This window comes from Cynocephalus volans, chromosome 7, assembly GCF_027409185.1.
Source record: "Cynocephalus volans isolate mCynVol1 chromosome 7, mCynVol1.pri, whole genome shotgun sequence".
Lineage (NCBI taxonomy): Eukaryota > Metazoa > Chordata > Mammalia > Dermoptera > Cynocephalidae > Cynocephalus > Cynocephalus volans.
In genome coordinates, this window is record NC_084466.1 from 73136279 (window position 1) to 73159422 (window position 23144).

At 36.1% G+C, this 23144-nt stretch overlaps 1 pseudogene; it reads left to right on the plus strand.

The window, feature by feature from the left end:
• The first annotated feature begins 202 nt into the window (after positions 1–202).
• Positions 203–23144, plus strand: part of LOC134381663 (large ribosomal subunit protein eL15-like) — a 47153-nt pseudogene continuing 24211 nt past the window's right edge.

Consider the following 23144-nt stretch of genomic DNA (forward strand, 5'->3'; position numbering starts at 1 on the left):
AGCCCCCTCACCCTTCTGCCTTGGACCCAGGTGGGGGGGAGCTCCAGGCCCTACCCCTGTGCCTTGAACTGGCATCCTGCAGGTGAGCCTGCCGGTACCAGCCAGTGGAACCATGTGGCCCCTTGCAGCCTCCTTACCCAGCTCCCTCTGAGCTCTGGGCCCCGCACCCATGACCTGATCTGGCACCATGCGGGTGAGCTCAATGGTAGCAGCTAGCAGCAACACCAGCCAGCAGAACCACATGGCTGGACACAGTCCCTCACCCCGCCTCATACCAGCCTATGGATCTGACCCACCAAATTTGGCCCAGCAGAACTCCATGGTACTAGGGGCTCATTCTGCGACCACAGAGTCTCAAATGGGAACTAAGGTGGTTTAACATAACCATCACCACACCTACTGTCAAGCAAAGACAATTCCCCCCCCTCCACAGTAGCAACCAAGGCCACTCCATAGCCAACCTCAGTGTAACAGAAGAAGCAAACCCCCTACCAAATGACCAAGCATGAGTGAAAAAAATACTGGAGGTACAAAAAGTCAAGAAGAAATGACACCATTGAAAGGATACAGTAATGCCCCAAAGTCAGACTCCATGGAACAGAGAATCCTTGAAATGTCTGAAAAAGAATTTTGAGCAATGATCTTAAGAAAACTTGAAGAAATAAAGGAAGACTCAATAAGAGAACACAATGAAACAAGAAAAAACATCCGGAATATGAAGGAGGAAATCTACAAAGAGATTAATACCATAAAAAGAAAGTATAGTAGAACTCCTAGAAAAGAAAGACTCACTCAGTGAAATAAAAAACACAACTGAGAGCTTGAGCAGCAGGGTAGAGCAAGCAGAAGAAAAAATTTCAGAGCTTGAAGATGGTCTTTTTGAAATAATTCAGGCAGACCAAAAAAAGGAAAAAAGAATTTAAAATAATGAGGAAAACCTAAGAGAGACAGCAGACAACCTCAAGTGCTCTAGCATCCAAAGTGAGGGAATTCCTGAAGGGCAGGAGAAAGGAAAAGGTATTGAAAACCTACTCAAGGGAATAGTAACAGAAAACTTCCCAGGTGTAGGTCAAGATACAGACCTTCTCAGATCCAGGAAGCTCAAAGTTCCCCAGATTCAACCCCAAAAGATCCTCCCCAAGACTTATTATAGTTAAATTCAAAAAGCTCAAAGACAAAGAGAGACTTCTACAAGCAGCAAGAGAAAAGCGTCAGGTCACTTATAGGGGAACCCCCATCAAACTAACAGCAGACTTCTCAGCTGAAACCCTACAGGCCAGGAGAAAGTGGAAAGATATATTCAAAGTACTAAATGAAAAAAACTCCCAGCCAAGAATTCTTTACCCAGCAAGGCTCTCCTTCAGAAATGAGGGAGAAATAGTGTATTTTCCTTACAAACAAAAGTTGTGGGAGTTCACCACCACACAACCAGCCCTGCAAGAAATTCTCAAGGGAGTCATTCATCTAGAATCTGAATAATGGTGACTACCATCACGAATACACAAGAAAAAGTAAAACCCACATTTAAAACAAAAATGCCAGCAAGAAAAAGAAGCTAAATCATTCCACCTTAAATTCCCAACTCACATTGAAGAAGAGAAATAAAAGGGGAAATAATGATCAAAAGATATATAAACCACCTAAACAAGTAGCAATTAAATGACAGGAAATAAACAACACTTCTCAATAACTATTCTAAATGTGAATGGACTAAACTCCCCATTCAAAAGACACAGACTGACTGGATTAAAAAGCTAGACCCAAGTATATGCCATCTTCAAGAGATGCAGGTCACCTGTAAAGACACTCATAGACTAAAAGTGAAGGGATGGAAAAAGATATACTATGCAAGTGGAAACCAAAAACGAGCAGGAGTAGCTATTCTTATATTGGTCAAAATAGACTTTAAACCAAAAAACATTAAAAAAGACAAAGATGGCCATTATAGAAATAAAGGGAACTATCCAGCTAGAAGACATAACAATCATAAACATGTATGCACCAAATACCAGAGCACCCATATATATCAAGCAAATGCTCTTAGACCTAAAGAAGGAGATAGGGCCTAACACATTAACAGTGGGTGACCTGAACACCCTTCTCTCAGTGTGGGACAGAACTTCCAGGCAACAAGTCAACAAAGAGACACAAGATTTAATCTTCACCCTAGACCAACTGGACTTGGCAGATATATACAGAACATTTCACCCAACAGCTAAAGAATACACTTTCTTCTCATCAGCTCATAGTACATTCTCTAAGATAGACCACAAATTAGGTCACAAATCTAGTCTCAGCAAATTTTTAAAAATTGAAATCATTCCAAGTATCTTTCCAGACCACAATGGACTAAAACTGGAGATAAACAATAAACAAAATGCTGGAAGCTATACAAATACATGGAAAATAAATAACAGGCTCCTGAATGACCTTTGGGTTCAAGAAGAAATTAAACAGAAAATCAAAAAATTTCTAGAAACTAATGAAAATAAAGATACATCATACCAAAATTTGGGGGATACTGTAAAAGCAGTACTAAAAGGCAAATTTATTGCAGTAAATGCTTAAGTCAAAAAATGGAAAGACTTCAAATAAATGACCTAACACTATTCCTCAAAGAAATTGAAAAACAACAATCCAAACCTAAAGGTGGTAGATGGAAAGAAATAAAAGATCAGAGCAGAAATAAATGAAATAGAGACCCCCAAAACAATAGAAAAGATCAACAAAACTAAAAGTTGGTTCTTTGAGAAGATAAACAAAATAGACACACCATTAGCTAGATTAACAAAAAAAAAAAGGAGAGAGAAGATCCAAATAACAAAAATCAGAAATGAAAAGGGAGACATTATAACTGATACCACAGAAATACAAAGAATCATTAGAGACTATTATAACCAACTGTATGAAAATAATTTGAAAATCTGAAAGATATGGATAAGTTTCTAGACACATATAAACTACCAAGACTGAACAAAGAAGAGATGGAAAACCTGAACAGACCAATATCAAGCAAGGAGATTGAAGCAGTAATTAGCAATCTTCCAGTGAAAAAAAGTCTGGGTCCAGATGGCTTTACAGCTGAATTCTATCAAAATTTTAAAGAGGAGTTAATAACAATTCTCATGAAACTATTCCAAACAATTGAAACATATGCTACACTCCCAAACTCATTCTATGAGGCCAACATAACTCTGATACCAAAACTAGATAAAGACACAACAAACAAAGAAAATTATAGGCCAATATCCTTGATGAACCTAGATGCTAAAATCCTCCACAAAATATTAGCAATTAGAATACAGCAACATATTTTTAAAAATTGTACACTATGATCAAGTGGGATTCATCCCAGGGACGCAAGGATGGTTCAATATAAGAAAGTCAATAAATGTGATATATCACATCAACAAGCTCAAGGACAAAGACCATATGATTATCTCAATAGATGCTGAAAAAGCATTTCACAAAATTCAACATTCTTTCATGATAAAGACTCTCAACAAATTAGATGTAGAAGGAAAATAATCTTAACACAATAAAAGCCACTTATGAGAAGCCCACTGCCAGTATTATTCTGAATAGGGAAAAATTGAAGGTCTTCCCCTTAAGGACAGGTACAAGAAAAGGATGTCCACTCTCACCACTTCTATTTAACATAGTACTGGAGATACTAGCTAGAGCAATCAGGCAAGAGAAAAAAATAAAGGGCATCCGGATTGAAAAAGATGAACTCAAACTTTCCCTATTTGCAGATGACATGATAGTATATATAGAAAAACCTAAAGACTCTATCAAAAAACTCCTAGAGCTCATCAATAACTTCAGTAACATTGCAGGATACAAAATAAATGCCCCCAAATCAGTGGCATTTATATACTCAATGAATTAATAGAAAGAGAAATCAAGAAAGTAAGCCCATTTACAATTGTCACCAAAAATAATATGATACCTAGGGATCAATTTAACCAAGGAGATGAAAGACCTCTACAATGAGAATTACAAACCACTTCTGAAAGAAATTAAAGAAGACACAAAAAGTTGGAAAGATATTCCATGCTCTTGGATTGGAAGAATTAACATTGTGAAAATGTCTATACTACCAAAGACAATCTACAGATTCAATGCAATCCCCATCAAAATATCAATGACATTCTTCACAGAGATGGAAAAAACAATATTACCTTTCATATGGAAAAACAAGACTCCAAATAGCCAAAGCAATCCTGAGCAAAAATAAAAAAAACCAATGGCATAACTCTGCCCAACTTCAAATTATACTACAAAGCTGTTGTAACCAAAAAAGCATCGTACTGGTATAAAAATAGACATTCAGAACAGTTGAGTAGAATAGAGAACCCAGAAATCATTCCTCAGGCTTACAGCCATCTGATATTAGACAAAGGCAACAAAAACCTACATTGAGGAAAAGATTGCCTCTTCAACAAGTGGTGCTAGGAAAACTGGATAACCATATGCAGAAGAATGAAAATAGATATGCATCTCTCACCATACACTAAAATCCACTCAAAATGGATTAAAGACCTAGGTATAAGACCCAAACCTATAAAATTACTGAGGGAAAATATAGGTGAAACACTTCAGCAGTTAGGTCAGGGCACAGGCTTTATGAACATGAGCCCAAAAGCACAAGGAGCAAAAGAAAAAATAAACAAATGGGACTATATCAAACTAAAAAGTCTCTGCACAGCAAAAGAAACAATCAATAGAGTGAAAAGACAACCTACAGAGTGGGAGAAAATGTTTGCTAACTATGCATCTGACAAGAGACTAATATCCAGAATATACGTAGAACTAAAGCAATTACACAGTAAAAAAATTAATGACCCAATTAAAAAATGGGCAAAGGAGCTGAATAGACATTTTTCAAAGGAAGACATACAAATGGCCAACAGAGACATGAAAAAATGCTCAACATCACTTGTGATCAGGGAAATGCAATTTAAAACCACACTGAGATACCACCTCACTCCAGTTAGACTGGCTATAATCAAAAAGACGGTGAATAACAAATGCTGGCGAGGGTGTGGAGAGAAGGGAATGCTTCTGCACTGTTGGTGGGAATGTAAATTAGTACAACCACTTTGGAAAACAATTTGGAGGTTTCTTAAACAACTACAGATAGATCTTCCATATGATCCAGCAATCCTTCTTTTGGGTATATATCCAGAGGAATGGAAATCATCATGTTGAAGAGATACCTGCACTCCCATGTTTATTGCAGCTCTGTTTACCATAGCCATGATATGGAACCAACCTGAATGTCCATCAATAGATGACTGGATAAGGAAACTGTGGTATATATACACCATGGAATGCTACTCTGCCATAAAAAGGAATGAAATACTCCCGTTTGCAACAACATGGATGAACCTGGAGAGACTTATGTTGAGTGAAACAAGCAAAGCACAGAGGAATAAATAACACATGTGCTCACTCATATGTGGGAGCTAAGAGAGAAAGGAAGGCAGGAAAAAAGACCACAGTGGTGCCATGATCCAACAGAGGGAGGGAACATTCCTAGGGCTACAAATTGGAGTGGAGGGGAGAGGAGGCGAGAGAGGGAGGTTGGGGGATAATTGGGAGGGAACAAAGGGTACAAAAGCAATTTCTGGTAATGGGTATGACCCCGGTATGAATCTGGCCCTCACATAATGGGCAGGAGGGGGGACAATCAGCTTTGTATCTCATGAATATTTGTAATAAATAAATAAATATAAAAATAAAAATAAAATCAATTAATGTAATCCATCACTTCAACAGACAAAAGAAGAGTCACGTGATCTTATCAATAGATGCAGAAAAAAAAATTGATAAAACCCAACACTCATTCAAAATACAAACTCTCAGTAAACTGGGTATAAAGGGGAACTTCCTCAGCTTGATAAAGAATATTCTTAGTCCATTTTCTGTTGCTATAACAAAATGCCATAGACTGGGTAATTTATAAAGAAATGGAGTTTATTTAGCTTAAGTTCCTGAAGCCTGGGAAGTTGTCTGGAGGTGGACCCAAGTCAAAATGTCCACCTACAGAGAAAATATCTTGAGACCAAAAATGAAGTAGGCAACTCCATATTTTATTATTATTAAGTTTATTGATGGGTAACTTACAGATGGGAAGGATTAAGTGGGTGATGATCCAGACCTCTGCAGCTGCACCCTGCAATCCCTGGAGAGGAACTGGGAGTTTATGAGGGGATTGGAGACAAAGATGGAACTATGCCAAAGGGAAATAATGTGTTGACATGGGAGACTAAGAGTTACTTGTTTCACATTGACTTATCTTACACAAACATAGTGTTTCTTGCTCTGACATGGTTGCTAAGTAACCTGTGCAGAGAAAGATTGTAAATATCTAAGCCAAAGTTTGAAAGCTGTGAGGTTGGAGGAAGGTCTGACCAGCATCCCCATAGAACTTAAATAGCACGGCACTAACATATGGTGAGGGCCTTTGTGCTGCATCATAATAAGCAAAAGGAATCACATGGTGAGAGGGCAAAAGCAAGAGGGCCAGAGAGAGCTCACTTTCATGACAAAGTCAATCCCATGATAACAAACACATTTGTGACAGCAACATTAGTCCATTCATGAAGGCAGAGGGATTAAGTTTCCAAAACATGCACTTTCAGGGGACACATTTAAACCATAGCAAACATCTACAAAAATCTATAACTAACATCATGGCTAATAGTAGGAAACTCAAAGCTTTCCCACAAAGATCAGGAATAAGGCAAGGATGTCCCTTCTCGCCACTCTGCTTCAGCATCATATAGGAAGTCCTCACTAATGCAACAAAACAAGAAAAGAAAATAAAAGGTATACATACTGGGAAGAAAAACTGTCCTTGTTCACAGATGACATGATAGTCTGTTTAAAAATCTGAATGAATCAACAAAACAAAACTCCTAGAACTCATAAGGTATTACAGCAAGGTTGCATAATATAAGGTTAGTATATATAAATATAACAAAATATGTACAAGATTTATATGAGGAAAACTACAAAACTGATGAAAAAATTAAAGAACTAAACAAATGGAGAGTTATTTCATGTTCATGGATAGGAAGACTCACTATTGTCAAAATGTCAGTTCTTCCCAACTTGATCTATACATTCAATGCAAACCAATCAAAATCGCACCAAGTCATTTTGTGGTTATTGACAAACCAATTCTAAAGCTTATATGGAGAAGAAATAGCCAACACAATATTGAAGAACAAAATTGGAGGCCCAACACTACCCAATTTCAAGACTTACTATAAAGCTACAGTAATCAAGATAGTGTGGTCTTGGCAGAAGAACAGACAAATAAATCAATGGAACAGAATCAAGAGCCCAGAATTTGACCCTCATAAGTATAGTAAAGTGATCTTTGACACAGAAGCAAAGATTTTGCAGCAAAGGTAGTGTTTTCAACAAATGGAGCTGGAACAACTTGACGTCCACATGTAAAAAAATAAATTGAGATATAGACATTACATTGTTCACAAAAATTAACACAAAATGGACTATAGACCTAAATGTATATCATAAAACTATAAAACTCCTAGAAGATAATTCAGGAGAAAACCTAGATGACCTTGGGTATGAGGATGACTTTTTAGATACAACACCAAAGGTATAATCCATAGAAGAAAAAATTGATAAACTGAACTTTATTAAAATTAAAAACTTTTGCTCTGTGAAAGACAAGGTCAAGACAATGAGAAGATAAGCCACAGAATGGGAGAAAATATTTTCAAAAGACTCATAAGGTAAAAGACAGTTATCTAAAATATACAAAGAAGTCTCAAAGCTCAACAATAATAAAAACAACATGATTAAAAAATGGGCCAAAACCTTCAACATTTCACCAAAGAACATATACAGAGAGCAAATAAGGATATGAAAAGATACTTCAAATCATGTGTCATCAGGGAAATGCAAATTAAAACAACTATGAGATACCTCTACACATCTGTTAAAATGGCTGAAATCCAGAATACTGACACACCAAATGCTGTCAAGGAATCAGCAGGAACTCTCATCCATTGCTGCTGGGAATATAAGATGGTACAGCCACTTTAGAATACAGTTTGGGGCCGACCCCATGGCGCACTCAGGAGAGTGCAGCGCTGGGAGCACAGCGACGCTGCCGCCACACGTTCGGATCCTATATAGGGATGGCCGGTGCGCTCACTGGCTGAGCGCGGTGCGGGCAACACCACACCAAGGGTTGCGATCCCCTTACCGGTCATGAAGAAAGACAAAAAAAAAAAAGAATACAGTTTGGTGGTTTCTTACAAAACTGAACATACTCTTAACATATAATATAGCAATAGTGCTCCTTTGTATTTATCCAAAGGAGTTCAAAACTTATGTCCACACAAAAACCTGAACACAGATATTTATAGCAACTTTATTCATAATTGCTAAAACTTAGAAGCAACCAAAATTCCCTTCAGCAGGTGATTGGATAAACAAACTGTGGCCCATCCAGATAATGGAATATTATTCAACACTAAAAAGAAATGAGCGATCAAGCTATGAAAAGACATGGAGGAAATTAGATGCTCATTACTAAGGGAAAGAAGCTAATCTGAAAGGCTACATGATTCCAACTACATGACATTCTGGAAAAGGCAAAACTATGGAGAGAGTAAAAAGATCAGTGGGTTCCAGGGGTTAGGAGGGAGAGAAAAATAAATAGGCAGAGCACAGAGAATTTTTAAGGCAGTGAAACTACTCTACACAGTACTACAATGGTGGATAAATGTCATTCTACATTGGTCCATATCCATAGAAAGCACAACAACAAGAATTAATCCTAATGTAAACTTTGGACTTCAAGTGATAATGACGTGTCAATGTAAGTTCATCAATTGTAACAAAGGTACCACTGTGGTGGGGGATGTTGATAATGAGGACAGTGTGCCTGTGTGTGATCCGAGGATATATGGGATATCTCTGTACTTTCCTATCAATTTTGCTTTGACCCTAAATCTGCTCTTAAAAAGAAATAGTCTTTTTTTTAGTCTGTTAAAAAATAAAATAACACACAGAAAATCCTAAAGCCTCTACACAAAAAATATTACCAGAACTAATAAAGGAATTCAGCATAGGGGCAAGGTACAAAATCAACACACAAAAATCAATAGCCTTCCTGTACACCAATAATGAAATAGCTGAAAAAGAAATCAAGAAAGTAATTCCATTCACAATAGCTACAAAAAGAATGAAATATCTAGGAGTAAACTTAACCAAGGAGATGAAAGACCTTTACAATGGAAACTATAAAACATGGTGAAAAAAACTGAAGACACAAAGCAATGAAAACATATCCCATATTCATGGATTGGAAGAATTAACATTATCAAAATGTCCATATTACCGAAGTTAACTACACATTCAATGCAATACCTATCAAAATACCAATTATATACCAAAATACCTATTAAAATACCAATACCTATTTCACAGAAATAGAAAAAATGATCTGAAAATTTGTATCGAATTACAAAAGACCTCCTATAGCTAAAGTAATCTTTAGCAAAAAGAGCAAAGTTGGAAGCATCACATTTCCTGACTTCAAAATACACTATAAAGCTATAGTAACCAAAACATCATGGTACTGGCATTAACACAGACAAATAGACCAGTGAAACAGAATAGAGCCCAGAGATAAACCCACACACTTACAGCCAACTGATTTTTAACAAAGTTGCCAAGAATATACAATGGGGAAAGGACAGCATCTTCAATAAATGGTGCTGGGAAAATTGGATATCCACATGCAGAAGATTGAAACTATAACCCTATCTCTCATCATACATAAAAACCAGCCCACAATGGATCAAAGACCTAAATTTAAGACTCAAAACTATGAAACTACTAGAAGAAAACATAGGGAAAATGCTGCACAAATGGATATGGGCAGTGCTTTTTTGAACAAGACTACGCAGGCACAGGCACTGAAGCAAAAATAGACAAATGGGACTACATCAAACTAAAAAGCTTCTGCACAGCTATAAAGCTTCTTCACTTTGTTGATAATGTCAACAAAGTGAAGAGACAACCTACAGAATAGGAGAAAGTGTTTGCAAACTACACATCAGACAAGAGGCTAATATCCAGAATCAAGAACTCAAACAACTCAACAGCAAAAAACCACAACTAACCAATTAAAAAATGGTAGAAGGAAATTATGTTAAGTGAAATAATCCAGGCACAGAGGGAAAAATACCACATGTCCTCACTCATAAGTGAGTGGTAAGAAAGAAAGAAGACAAGAAAAAATGACCACAGTGGTGCTTTGGACTTGCAGGGTGAGAGAACATGCCTAGGGTTGCCTGGGTAGAGGGGCAGAGGGGAAGGGAAGTCGGGGGAGAGGATGGGTGGGGGATACGGAGAATAATGGCAATTTGTGGTAATGAGCATACTGATAGTATTGATCTGATCTCACACCTTGGGTACAGGAGGTGATGGTCAGCTTTGTACCCCATGAAAATGCATAGCCAATAAAAAATAAATAAATAAAAATAAAAATAAATAAAAAATGAGCAAAGGACCTGAACAGACATTTCTCAAATGAAGACATACAAATGGCCAACAAGCACATGAAAAAATGCTCAAAATCACTAATCATAAGGGAAATGCAAATTAAAACCACAATGAGACATCATCTCACCACAGTTAGAATGGCTATAATCAATAATACAGAAAATAACGTGCTGGGTAAGGATGTGGATAAAAGGGAACCCTCCTGTCTGTTGATGGGAATGTAAATTAGCACAACCATTGTGGAAAACAGTATGGAGATTCCTAAGAAAACTAAAAATAGATCTGCTTTACAACCCTGCCATCCCACTACCAGTTATATGCCCAGAGGAAATGAAATTAATATATCAAAAAGACACCTGCGCTCACAATGCTATTCACAATAGCCAAGAGATGGAATCAACCTAAATGCCCATTAACCGATGAATGGATTTTTTTAAAATCCCCTGTGGAATATATATACACAATGGAATACTTTTCAATTATAAGAAGAAATGATATCCTATCATTTGCATCAACAAGGATGGAACTAGAAACCATTATGTTAAGTGAAGTAAGTCAGACACAGAAAGATAAATACTGCATGATCTCACCCATATGTGAAAACTAAAAAAACGGGAAAAAAAAGTGGTGTTCATAGAAGTAGAGAGTAAAATAATGGTTACCAAGTAGAGAGTAGGATAATGGTTACCAGAGGCCAGGAGGGGAGGGGAATGGGGGACGGAAGAGAAGAAGAGATGGACTAACAGGTACAAAACTACACTAACTACCCTAAGTGAATCATTGTGCAGTATATGCATGTATTGAAACAACATACTGTACCCCACAAAAGTGTATGAGTAAATGTTAAAATAAAAAATAAAATAAAATTGATCAATCAAGAGAATTAAGTATATCTGGCTTTTAAGGGGCAATAACTAACAGGTAGAGCATTTACTTGGTATTCAAATATTCTATATAGAAAACAGACAAATAAGTCATTGGAATCTGAGTAACTCTACTAAAGAATCTATTCTATAATCACAGGTATGTTAAAGTCAAGTGTCTTATTGATCAACACATTGTATAAAGTTAGCAAATCTCTTCCTACTCTGCTCATGCCAGATGATTACAAATTTTATAAAAAAATGTGTTCAGTGACCTATTTCATGACCTAAAGAGACAGAGTTAACAAAACTTAAGAAAAATTAATATAAAAAGCCATGTATTCTTATTTTTTTATAAGTCTGGAAACTTCTAAGCATACACATAGTTTAAGTGATTTTTTAAAAAGTCATATTCAAGTTTATTAATCACATGAACTTAGTTATTATAACTGAAATGGTACATAAAAATGTCAGCTCTTGCAATAACCATAACTGATCAAAAATATATTGCTTCCTTCTCTACTGAATAAGGAATCAACACACACACACACAAAATATACTAATTACCAAAAAAAAGCATGAATTTTTCTTAAGTTAACAGAGTCAAGGAAATTCATGTCTTCTTTTCACTTTTTTTAATCCTCCTATTTTCCTCCTAAAATGCAAATCAATTGTGGTCAGAGTTAAAGAACACTGAACAAATCCACACTGTAGAATTTGATAGATTAAGTCTTTCCTGTTTCTTCAATTTCTGTTGTAAAAATCAGATCCTTGCTACAACCTATTTATCTAGGCTTTTTTTCATTATGAATTTCTCCCACTGAGGACATAAATATCAGTTGGGTCTTCCTCCATGTGTGTTCTTTTTGGATAGATGGCTCAGTTCCAAAACACCTTTATTCTTTCAGAGTAAGCACAATTTCCAAATGCTATATAATCAGATAAATACGATAGAAAAGGTCAGTCAGCATTCATGTGGGTATCCAATTCTGCAAAGGAAAAAAATAAAATAAGAAGATGGAGAGAGCATACAAAGGACCAACAAGCACATGAAAAAATGCTGAAAATCGCTAATCATAAGGGATCTCACCCCACTTAGAATGATTATTATCAACAATACAGAAAATAACATGCTGGCGAGGATGTACAGAAAGGATGACCACCATATTCATCATTACAAAACACAATTATTCTTTGTGTCCAGTACACAATTGCTATGAATAACTGCTAGCATACAGAAAGCATTCAATAATCTGAATTATGATTGATATTTTTGTTATAACATTGGATTAGGTTTGGAAAGTTAGGAAGGTACCAGGTTCAAGTTAAAAGAAATAGGGCTATGGAATATTGCAAATTATTGTTTCTCTTCACAGATATCAAGACATCTTCTAGTTGGAGTTTATTAGAAACATAAATGCTCACATGCAAATGTACTGAATGATAAAGCACAGCATATATGTATAAAGACATGTGTGTGTCTGTTTATATAGATGCACAGATTTGTTTCCAGGACTTGTAAAATTGAGCACACTATTTTTTAAAAATCAAGACGAACTTTGATGGATTTATTTTAATTTTTAAATTGTTTGTTTTGATGTTGAAAGTCTGCATTTCTCAAAAGAACATCTTGCCCAAGTAAATTTGCCCTATGACATATAGATGATAATTGCATTTCATACTGTGGGCGATTTTCTTTCCAAAAACCCATTATCAACTGCTTAAACAAATTCCCACAGGGAAAAAGAAACACCACGTATGTGGTCAAGTTCTGTGTTTCTCCTTTCTGGCATTTCATTGCTCTGTACGTGTATCTGGCTTTACTGCAGGAAAGTCTGATGCATGAAATCTGCTTCAAAGCTGAAAATAGTAGACTCTCTTCTTTCAGTCTTATTCTATACAGCATAATTTTCTGAGGGAAAAAATGTGCAAAAGTGCTTTGTGGCAACACATATGGAATGGGGCAACAATGATAAAAAGAAAAGACTCCCCAAAGAACACAAAAGTAACTGAAACCCTCTGTCCTGTAAATTTAATTTACTTAAAACCCATGTATTTCCTGTTATTTATTATTTTTCAGGGTCTAAAAGTTAGTGGGGAAATAAAAAGTGAATTCATTAAGAATGAATATTTCAAATTCATGTACACATGTCAAAAATTTCTTGTGTTAAGATTTGAGGAAATTTACTTCTTCCGCATCCCACACCTCAAAACATGCAGGCTACCTGCCATACTTAGATTTTAGACCAATTTTCTGTTTTTGTTTTCTACCCCCTTAGGAATACATGTTTTCAAACTAAAGATACAGAATGACAGAAATCCTTCCATCTTAGAACTGAAAAGTAAATAGAAAGACCTAAAAGGGGCTTTTCAGTCCCCAAGAATTAATGTGGGGTCTTGATTGCTGCTTATTCAAATCTATTCCGAGTACCTATCATGCCAAAGTGCCTCTCTGGTTTTCCAAGTATCTCCTCTTCCTAAAAGGCAAGAGCTAAAGAGCAAATGGATACTTCCAAAGGCAGCACAAGTGTCTTGAGGGACCTTGTCCAAGAAAGGTGAAAGGTCAAGGCAGGAAATTCCACTGTGAAACATAGAAGTGCTGAATAGGGCTGGGTCTGAAATATTAAACAGTAACTTAGCCATAAGTTGTACTGTCTGTGTCAGGGACTGGCACAGTGTGGCAGTCAGAGGTGGGAAGGGGAATGTCTAGCAAGAACCTACTGCTGCAAATAGATGGCTCTGAAGAGACAGCATGTGGACTGCTGGCATGAAGAAAGGCTTGATGGTCAGCCAGTGCAAGCCAGAGGAGAAAGAGCCCAGCTAAAAAAAGAGATGTTATTCCTTGTCCCCTAAACCCCACTCTTTTTTTTCCTAGACCTTGGACAAATCAGAAGATGCAGTGGGAAAAATAGGAGGCAGATGAAGACATCACTCCTGCAGGTCCTCGAGCCACACATCTGCATGGGCAGGAGTTGGGGCTGTGTGTGGAGAGGGGGGATCTTTGAATTAGGCATGAGATTAAAACTCCGATATAGTTTGCACTGGGCTTCTAGTATATTACTTGAAAATAAGAAAATAATCAGAATGAAAGTTATTAAAAGGTTAGTGGATATTCTGTGCTGTCATCTAGGAGCAGGGAAAGGAGAAGTTGGTAGAGCATTTTCGAAGTTAGCTGGGGAGGAGTCACTTGCTAGTTGTACACCACTGAGTCCAGGCCATTCAGTAAACAGGCTATGTTCAGAGAAGACCTTCATTCTCTGATGTCAACTGTTTCTCTATTCCCTGGAACCTAACGGAAACCTAACAAAAGAGCTCTGATATTTTCATTTAGCCCATCTATTGTGTACATAACTTCTTAGATAAATAGGAAGGTAACATTTTGTTGTATCTTTCTCTTATCTGCCTTTTGTTTTAAATTCAAGCTTTAAAGCACTGAAAGGTTATCTGCTGCTCTTTCCAACAGCTATTTTTGGAGGTGAGGCAGATAAAAGAAATTTCAAGTTTATTTTTTTAATGACAGCAGTAAGTATTCAAACTAAAAGTATTCTAAGAGTACATGCATTTCTTATACAAAAGCTTATAGAGGACAGGCTTTGGAATGTTCTCTGCAATCATTCAATTCACAGTAAACAAATACTTTTGTGCTCACAATTATTAAGAAAATATAACTTGGCAAAAAAAAAAAAGAAAAAGTTTTGTCAATTAGGAAAATTCAGGTATGATAACATTACATATATTTTTGATAACCTTGAACTAAATTTTCAGTTCTTCTCTAAGACAGCCAGAGGAAAAAGTTATTTCCTGCATTAACATTAGACTTTGTCTCACCATGTATTGTCAAGGGATTGAAACCTTCAGTCTATATACTCAGACATGCAAAAATATGGTTTTCTGTGTTTTAAATTACTTACCTCATCTTGGCTCTTAAGTTTGCCAACTAAATGTTTCCTAGTGGCTTTATTTGGAAATAACCTATTTAGAGTAATTACTCATTTCCAGATTTTTGCTTTCCCTCCAACTCCTTCTCCCCAACATGGCTTCTGGGTACAAGATAAACCTAAATTTCCAATTAGCACAGGCAGGAAGTGTCTGGTCCTTATGATTTCCTCTGGTTGCAGTGACTCATCCCATTTGGTTAGAGCACTGGCCTCTTTTCTCATTATATTTGCTGGTATCCACAGAGATGTGGCTACTCCCATTGGGTCTGTTTAGAGTTAGGTTCATATGTGCTGCTGATAATCATGGAATTTAGTTTTGCCTCCAGTCCTGAAATTCCTGCACTGCACACGTGTCCTCTTTATCTCAACTTCAGTCTTCTTATGAACTAATAACTCTCTCAGCGCTTTCTTTTCCCATCTTCAATATCCACTGTAATAGTCAAGGTTCTTTGTTATAAACAGAAGCAGATTCCGCCTAAATAAGTGGTGGCAGATGGGGAGTGGTTAAAATTTAAAAGCTTTTGTGTATGGCTTGAAGAAAAATAGAGAAGGCTAAAGAATCAAAATTGAGTCTAAGCCTCCAGGAACATAATCCAAAACTATGCTATAGGACTTTCAATTTTGAGTAGAATATAGTAGGTGGCAGCAGACCAACACTCCCACTGCAACAGCTAGAATTAAAATATAGATGAATTACAAGAATCATATTCTTAAACACATTAGAGAGCTATAAAAGTAAGGAGGACTAGAGAAACTAAAATTCTAGTTCTACTAAGGTAAGCTGATGATTGATCTTCATATGTTTTTGTCCCTGCGGGAATTTGCTGTTTATAAGAGCAGTCTGAAAATACAGCTCGGATTAGAGAGAGAGATTCTACTGAGGAAAGGATATCAGAGGAGTCTTTGAAGTTCACAAGGACTGGAATGATGTATCGGAAACCAGCATAACAATGAACTCATGATCTGTTTTCCCCCAAGGGATATTTTTTGAGTTCTGGAATAGCATGAGAGCCTGGTGTTCTAGGCTAGAAACAAAGTAAAATCTTCCACAATCTCATGGTACTTAGAAGACAAGCTAACTAGAGAGTAGAGACTGCTTCAAATACTCCATAGGTTTCCTCCTAAAGATCTTTGCCTGATTTTGAAGCTGCCTGTGATAGAAAACCAATGAATTACACTCAAAAAATATGGAAGGTGCAACTTAATCTTCCAGTTTTTTAGAGCTAAAAGGATGAAGACTTGCCAGGCTCTCAGTCACAAACCTGAGAGGGCATTGCCCAAGGAATAAGGTCAAACCACAACTTGGCCAAGGCATCCTAAAATTGCAACTCAAAACTAATCCAGGTGAATCCTGGATTGGATTGAGATCATCAGTTTGTTGGAGTGAGATGACTGAAGCCATGCTGGAACATAAAGCCACCTGGGCTTCAGGAAAATTTTAAAAGACAGTTTTTGTTTCTAAGTATGCATTTCTCTGAGTGCCCTCTTTTCCCATGGTTACTTGGGGTAGATGACATTATTTTCTTAAGTGTAGAGCTGTTTTTCAGACCCTGTAAAACCAAGGGAGAAATCAATAAAGCTATGCTGAGTCTACCCCAAAGCAAATCAAAATCCTGCAGAACCCTAAGATAACATCAAAAGTGAGAATAGAAGCCAGATGGAGTCTTGATGAGAATTTGCACCTGGCTCCTTGTCGGGTCCCCCACCAGCTGACCCGAACAGCCCTTGCCTAGCTATCAGTCCCTGCCTTGGTGTCCCTTCTGGTGGGTGGGCGGATTGCCCAGATTCCTCTTTCTCCGGTCCCCGTTGAGAGGAGACGGAGGAAGAGAGCCATGAAGAGAGGTGAGCACAGCTCCCGGCCCCAACCAGCCCGTTAAAGAACATTCAGATGCGGTGGGGGTTCTGTCAAGCAGTTCCGTTTATTATCACACAAGCACTTGCTTTTAAAGGCAATTGGGGAAGGGAGGTTTTTACATCCTCCAATCAGCTTAAAGGTTATGAGAGCATGCATCCTGTCTCAATGCCTAGCTATTGCAATCATGCAGTGTTCACGAGCCCGGAAGCACGTATTTGGCCAATAAGGGCTAAGGCAAGGTTCCCGCGGATACTCCCACCCTACTTCCTCCTGGTGCCATCTTAGGCTGCCACAATGGCACCGCTTGGAGTGTCACTTAAGGTGGCGTTAGTTTGTAAGGCCCAACAGCTCCTTACACATAGCCACCACAGCTCATGTCTCCCCTTCCTGCTTTTCACTCCCTCCTTCTTATCCCATAAAAACCATCAGATAACTTGAAAATGAGAGATGGATTAGTCTAACATCTCCTTCAGATTACCAGTCCTGAATAAAGCTGTTCCCTTTTCACCAACATTTGACTTTTTAGTCATTTGTGTGTTTTGGGGGGGCCATGGGCAGCCAGACTTGGGTTTGGTAATGAGTTCCTACCACTAACTGCCTAACAGAGTAATGGAAGAACCATCTCTGGCAGAAATATCATCAAATGGACATTCTGTATCTGAAAAATGTAATAACTGAAATTAAGAACCAGTCAGAGGTGCTTAACAGAAAATTGGACACAGCAAAAGACAGAATTACTGTATTCAAAGGCAGGTCAGTAGAAAATAAGCCACCTGAAGCATAGAGAGAAAGAAGAGAACACAGAACATAAGAGTCATGGAAGACACAGTCAAAAGTTAACATACATATAAACTGAAGTCCAGAGGAGAGGGAAAAAAATAAATTGAAGCAGTTGTTATATTTGAAGAGATAGTAGCCAAGACTTTTCTAAAACAAGTATGAGAGAGCAACACACAAATTCAAGAAGCTCTGCAAACTTCTGGCAAGGTAAATACAAGGGAAACAACACCAAGGCTCACAATAGTCAAACCACCAAAAACCTAAGACATCATAAAAGCAGTCAGAGAAAAACCACACACACTATCTTCATGGGAGCAAGAGTAAGACTAACAGCTAACTTTTCTTTTTTTTTATTTATTTATTTATTTATTTATTTTTTTATTATTTTATTTTGTCGATATACATTGTAGCTGATTATTGCTCCCCATCACCAAGACCTCCCTCCCTTCTCCCTTCCCCTTCTCCCCCCCAACAATGTCCTTTCTGTTTGCTTGTCGTATCAACTTCAAATAATTGTGGTTGTTATATCTTCTTCGGACATACCACCCTGAACACGCCCGATCTCGTCTGATCTCGGAAGCTAAGCAGGGTCGGGCCTGGTTAGTACTTGGATGGGAAACAGCTAACTTTTCAATGACACTGTGGAATCTAGAAGACAATGGAAAGGCATCTTTGAAATGCTGAAAGAAAAAAAAATGCTAATCTACAATTCATTATTTAGCAGGAATACTCTTCACAAATGAAAGCAAAATAAAGCTAAGACATTTTGTCACCAAGTGACTCACACTAAAATAAGTACTTTCATAGGATTCAGAAATGTCAAAAAACTTTTTTTCTTTCATTCCTGGAGTTTGCAAGGAAATCATTTCACTTTTGAAATGTGTGTTTCAAAAATCAGACTTGAGATATATTTTGCCCTCATTTAGTCCACAGGTTCTTTCTAGGTGTAGAGAAAAAGAATCACACAAACTAATTGCCCATTTTTAGATCACAAGCATGGCTTTCCACAGACAAAACTATTGAGTAATGTCTACTTTTTTTCATTTTGATGTAATAACAGCAATGAATTTTGTATGTTGTGTGTTAGGCACTCAATAAATAAATACAGAAATATGTACTAATCTCTTGATTTTTAGTCTAGGGGCATTGAAAACAGAAATTAAAGGAAATGCTAAAATCTGTCTTTAATACAGCTTTTTATAGTTTACAAAGAATTTTACAAATTTAATGCTTAAAAACTTTCAAATAATTAATAGCATTCAAATGTCATATATAAGAACACTAAGTCACCAATGATTTAAGCAACATATTGAGATAAAAATTGTACCTTTTCTCGGGTTAGGTTGAAGAAAAGCTTGAGAGGAATAAAATAAAGCTATGTCTCAAAGAGATTAAGTACTGTTGTTCAAACCCATATTTCTTTACACAATTATCAACTCTGTCCACTTTCTAAAGCAAGCAAACAAGAGAAATAACAAATATATATTTGTGCGTGTATGTCATATTATGTTACCTCTATATATTTGTCTTTATGTATAATAAATATAAGTATATATTTAAGAATCACCATATATTAATAAACATAATTCTTCAAGTAGAGAATAATGATAAAGACAAAACTATCAGAATAAGTTTCTAAACATTTAGTAGTGAAGGGCCTTTAAAGCAGATTTTTCTTTAATTTCCAATTTTGAGATATTTTAAAAATGAAAAGTACTATAACAGAACTTTGGGTATCCACAATCAAATTTAAATAGATATTAACATTTTGTCATTTTTCTTCAGTTTCTTCTATTTTCGTTTATAAAGAATAAATAAATATTTCCCCCATAATTCTCCTTTTTCCCTTTCTTAAGGTAGCCACTATTCTGAAATCGTTATGTTTTTATACATTAACTGCATGTAAATGTATCTATAAACAACTTAGATTTTTGTTTGGTGTGTTTTTAAATTTTATAACAATAGTATGCTGTACCAAACTTTTTGGAACCTACTTAAAAATAAAACGATATATTTGAGTATGTATTCATGCTGAGTGTATGTAGATCTAGTTAATTAATTTCATTTTTTAAAGTGTTCCCCTGTAATGATAAACCAAAGTTTATTTATTAGTTCTTAGACTAATGACCTGTGAGATTATTTTCCATTTTTGCTATTACAAAAGCACTTACAATGAACATTCTTGTGTGTGTCTCCTTCTGAAATAGCTGAGAGGTCTCTGCGGTAAGTCCACTTAGGGTAGATTCACTTGTTGAATGTAGAGAGTGTACATTTTCAACTTTATGTATTGATTAATGGCTCTCCAATTGTGTATGTCAATTTATACTCTCAATAGTAATGTTTAACTGAACCCGTTCCCCATGTTACCAACTCTTAAAGGTACCTGACATTATATAATATTTGCTAACATAGAGGATATGAAAGATAATCTCATTATTGTTATAATTTTAATAGGCTTATTTGCTATTTGAGTTTCCTCTTTTGCAAACTGGGTATATTCATTCTTTGCCCATTTTTCTGTTGGGTCATTGGTCTTTTTCTTCCTGATACATAGAAATTCTTCATGTAATCCAGACACCAGTTGTTTTTTATTTTATTACAAATATCTTCTCCCAACCAAAATAAGTAAATAAAATCACACAGGCCTGGACTGATAAGAAAGCCTTTACCTTCCACCACCAAGCACTAAATACTACAATTTTCAGTGCTGCAATTTCTCTACCACGAACACAGTTTTATTGTAGTTGTTAATGCCATGAGTCTTGATTCCCATTCTATATCTGAAATTTGACGTTACAAGCATGTCTACTCTCTCTGTGATGAGAAAGAGTTCACCATCACTTCTCTCTTTACTCTGTTTCCTCAAAGTCTTTCACAGGTGGGTGTGACAGTGGAGCTGTAAGGGATTTTCATCTCACGTAGAAGAGCATTTTCAGCTTATGTAGAAGAGATGGTCTCTATCCCATTCAAAAAGAACCTCTTTCAAGCGGAAAATGCTTCAGGTGCTGTGTAAACTAAACGAGTGTCCCCCTCATTGACATTAATACTCAAAAGCACCCACAGCAAGTAAAACTGTTTCTAGCCTTGCTTCCTCTTAGTTTTTAATCTAGAATCATTTTTCTTTTAATTAAATCAAAGGTAAATGAAAAAAATTATCTATGGTTACAATGAATCTTCCAAAGAGAAAAGATGAGGCCTTAACTTTCACATTCCACCAAGATCAGCTATAGATCATTCATAAACTTATAACCAAAATAAATTTCTCAAAAAACACAGATAACCAAACACAGCACAGTTTCTATTCTTTCTGCAAATAAAACATACTAATAGATCCTTCTTAGAATTTACCACCTACTTCTCAGATCCTTGCCGTTCTGACTCACAAAGTCTAATAAAGACAAGAAAATAGAATTTCTAAAATGAAAAAAAGCTTTGGTTAAATATAAACTTGGAATTAAATCTTACTTTAATTTTTATTGGCTTTGACCTTGCGACAATCCCCCAGTCTCTCCAATCTTCTTTTTCATGTTAAAACAAGAATATTAATACTTGCTTTCATTTTGTTCCAAAGATTCAAGTTCACATATATTAAAACTCCTATTATGTAAGACTACTCTTAAAATATGTAAACATTAAGGAGACTTGCAATATTTTCAATGAAATTTGTAAAGCTACATTTTTTCCTTAGAAAATATGGGGGAATATAGAGAAGGTTAATAAATTCTACCATGGAAATAAGAGTGCCTAGAAATAAACACAAATAGCCATGAGATTCTCTGCTCTTGGTGTTTCCACAGACAATATGGAAGCAAGTGAGAATTTTAGGGATTCAATTTTTAGGTAGAGAAACTAAAACAAGAAAATAAATGACATCGTTAATCTCTGATATGGAGATAAGAAAGACTAGAGTTTTTAAAAATATTTCAGGCCTGTATATAAACATATAAGACATATTTGGGCTTTATTTAAAATATTTCTTCAAGTATGTCCTAAAGTCACTAAAGTCTACTCTTATAACCATATTTTCTGGGTGAAAAGTGAGCTGGTTATGAGTAATTGTTTTAAATGTAAAATAAACTTCCATGTAATTATCCCTATCAAGTACTTCCAATTGAAGACTGTTAGAGTTGAATCTCACCTGTGAGATTAAAACACGTAGTCAACTGAAAGTATTTAAGGACTGACTTCAGCCAACAAGCCATTATTTGTAAATGCAAATTTAAGTATGAGAAATTGGTATATCTGACTACATTATGTTCACTAAAATGCCAAAATACTCTGATTCTTTGTTTAAGCATCAAGAAGTACAGTGTGTTTTTTTCTGGGATAACATTATGAATTATTTGGCCACTGAAAATGCAAAGAAATTTTCAAAGAAGAAAAGGATAAAAAGTATGTAAACATGTTTATTGTAGCACTATTTACAATAGGCAAGACATGGAATCAACCTAGCTGTCTATCAATAGATGAATGCATACAGAAAATGTATTTATATGAAATAAATATTACTAAGCCATGAAAAAGAATGAAGTCATGTCATTTGCAACAACATGGATGAGCCTGGAAGACATTATGTTGAGTGAAATAAATCGGGGACAGAAAGGTAAGTACTGCATGTTCTCACTCATATGTAGGAGCTAAAAATAAATAAATAACTTAGTTGGACTTTTCGAAGTAGAGAGTAGAATTGTGGTTACTAGTGGCTAATAAGGGGGTAGGAAGGAGAGGAAGAGGTTGCTTAAGGACACAAAATTACATCTGGGTAGGAAAAATAAGTTCTAATGGTGAACAGTAGTGCTGTGCATCTATAATTAACAATCATTTGCTATATGTTATCAAATGGCTAGAAGAAAGAAGCTCAAATGTTCTCATCAAATAGAAATGATAAATTTTGCAATGATGAATATGCTAATCATCTCGATTTGATCATCACACATTGTATACATGCATTGAAATATAACCCTGTACCCCATAAATATGTACAATAGATGCATTTCAATTTAAAAATAAACTTCTTTTTTTTTTAAAGTATATAAACAAAATTTCAAAGTTTTTAAACTTGCCATATCCTACATTTGCCCTGGTATATATTCTTACTAAATTACAGTAGCAAGAAAACATAGGGAAGTAGTTGAATGACCTGAACAA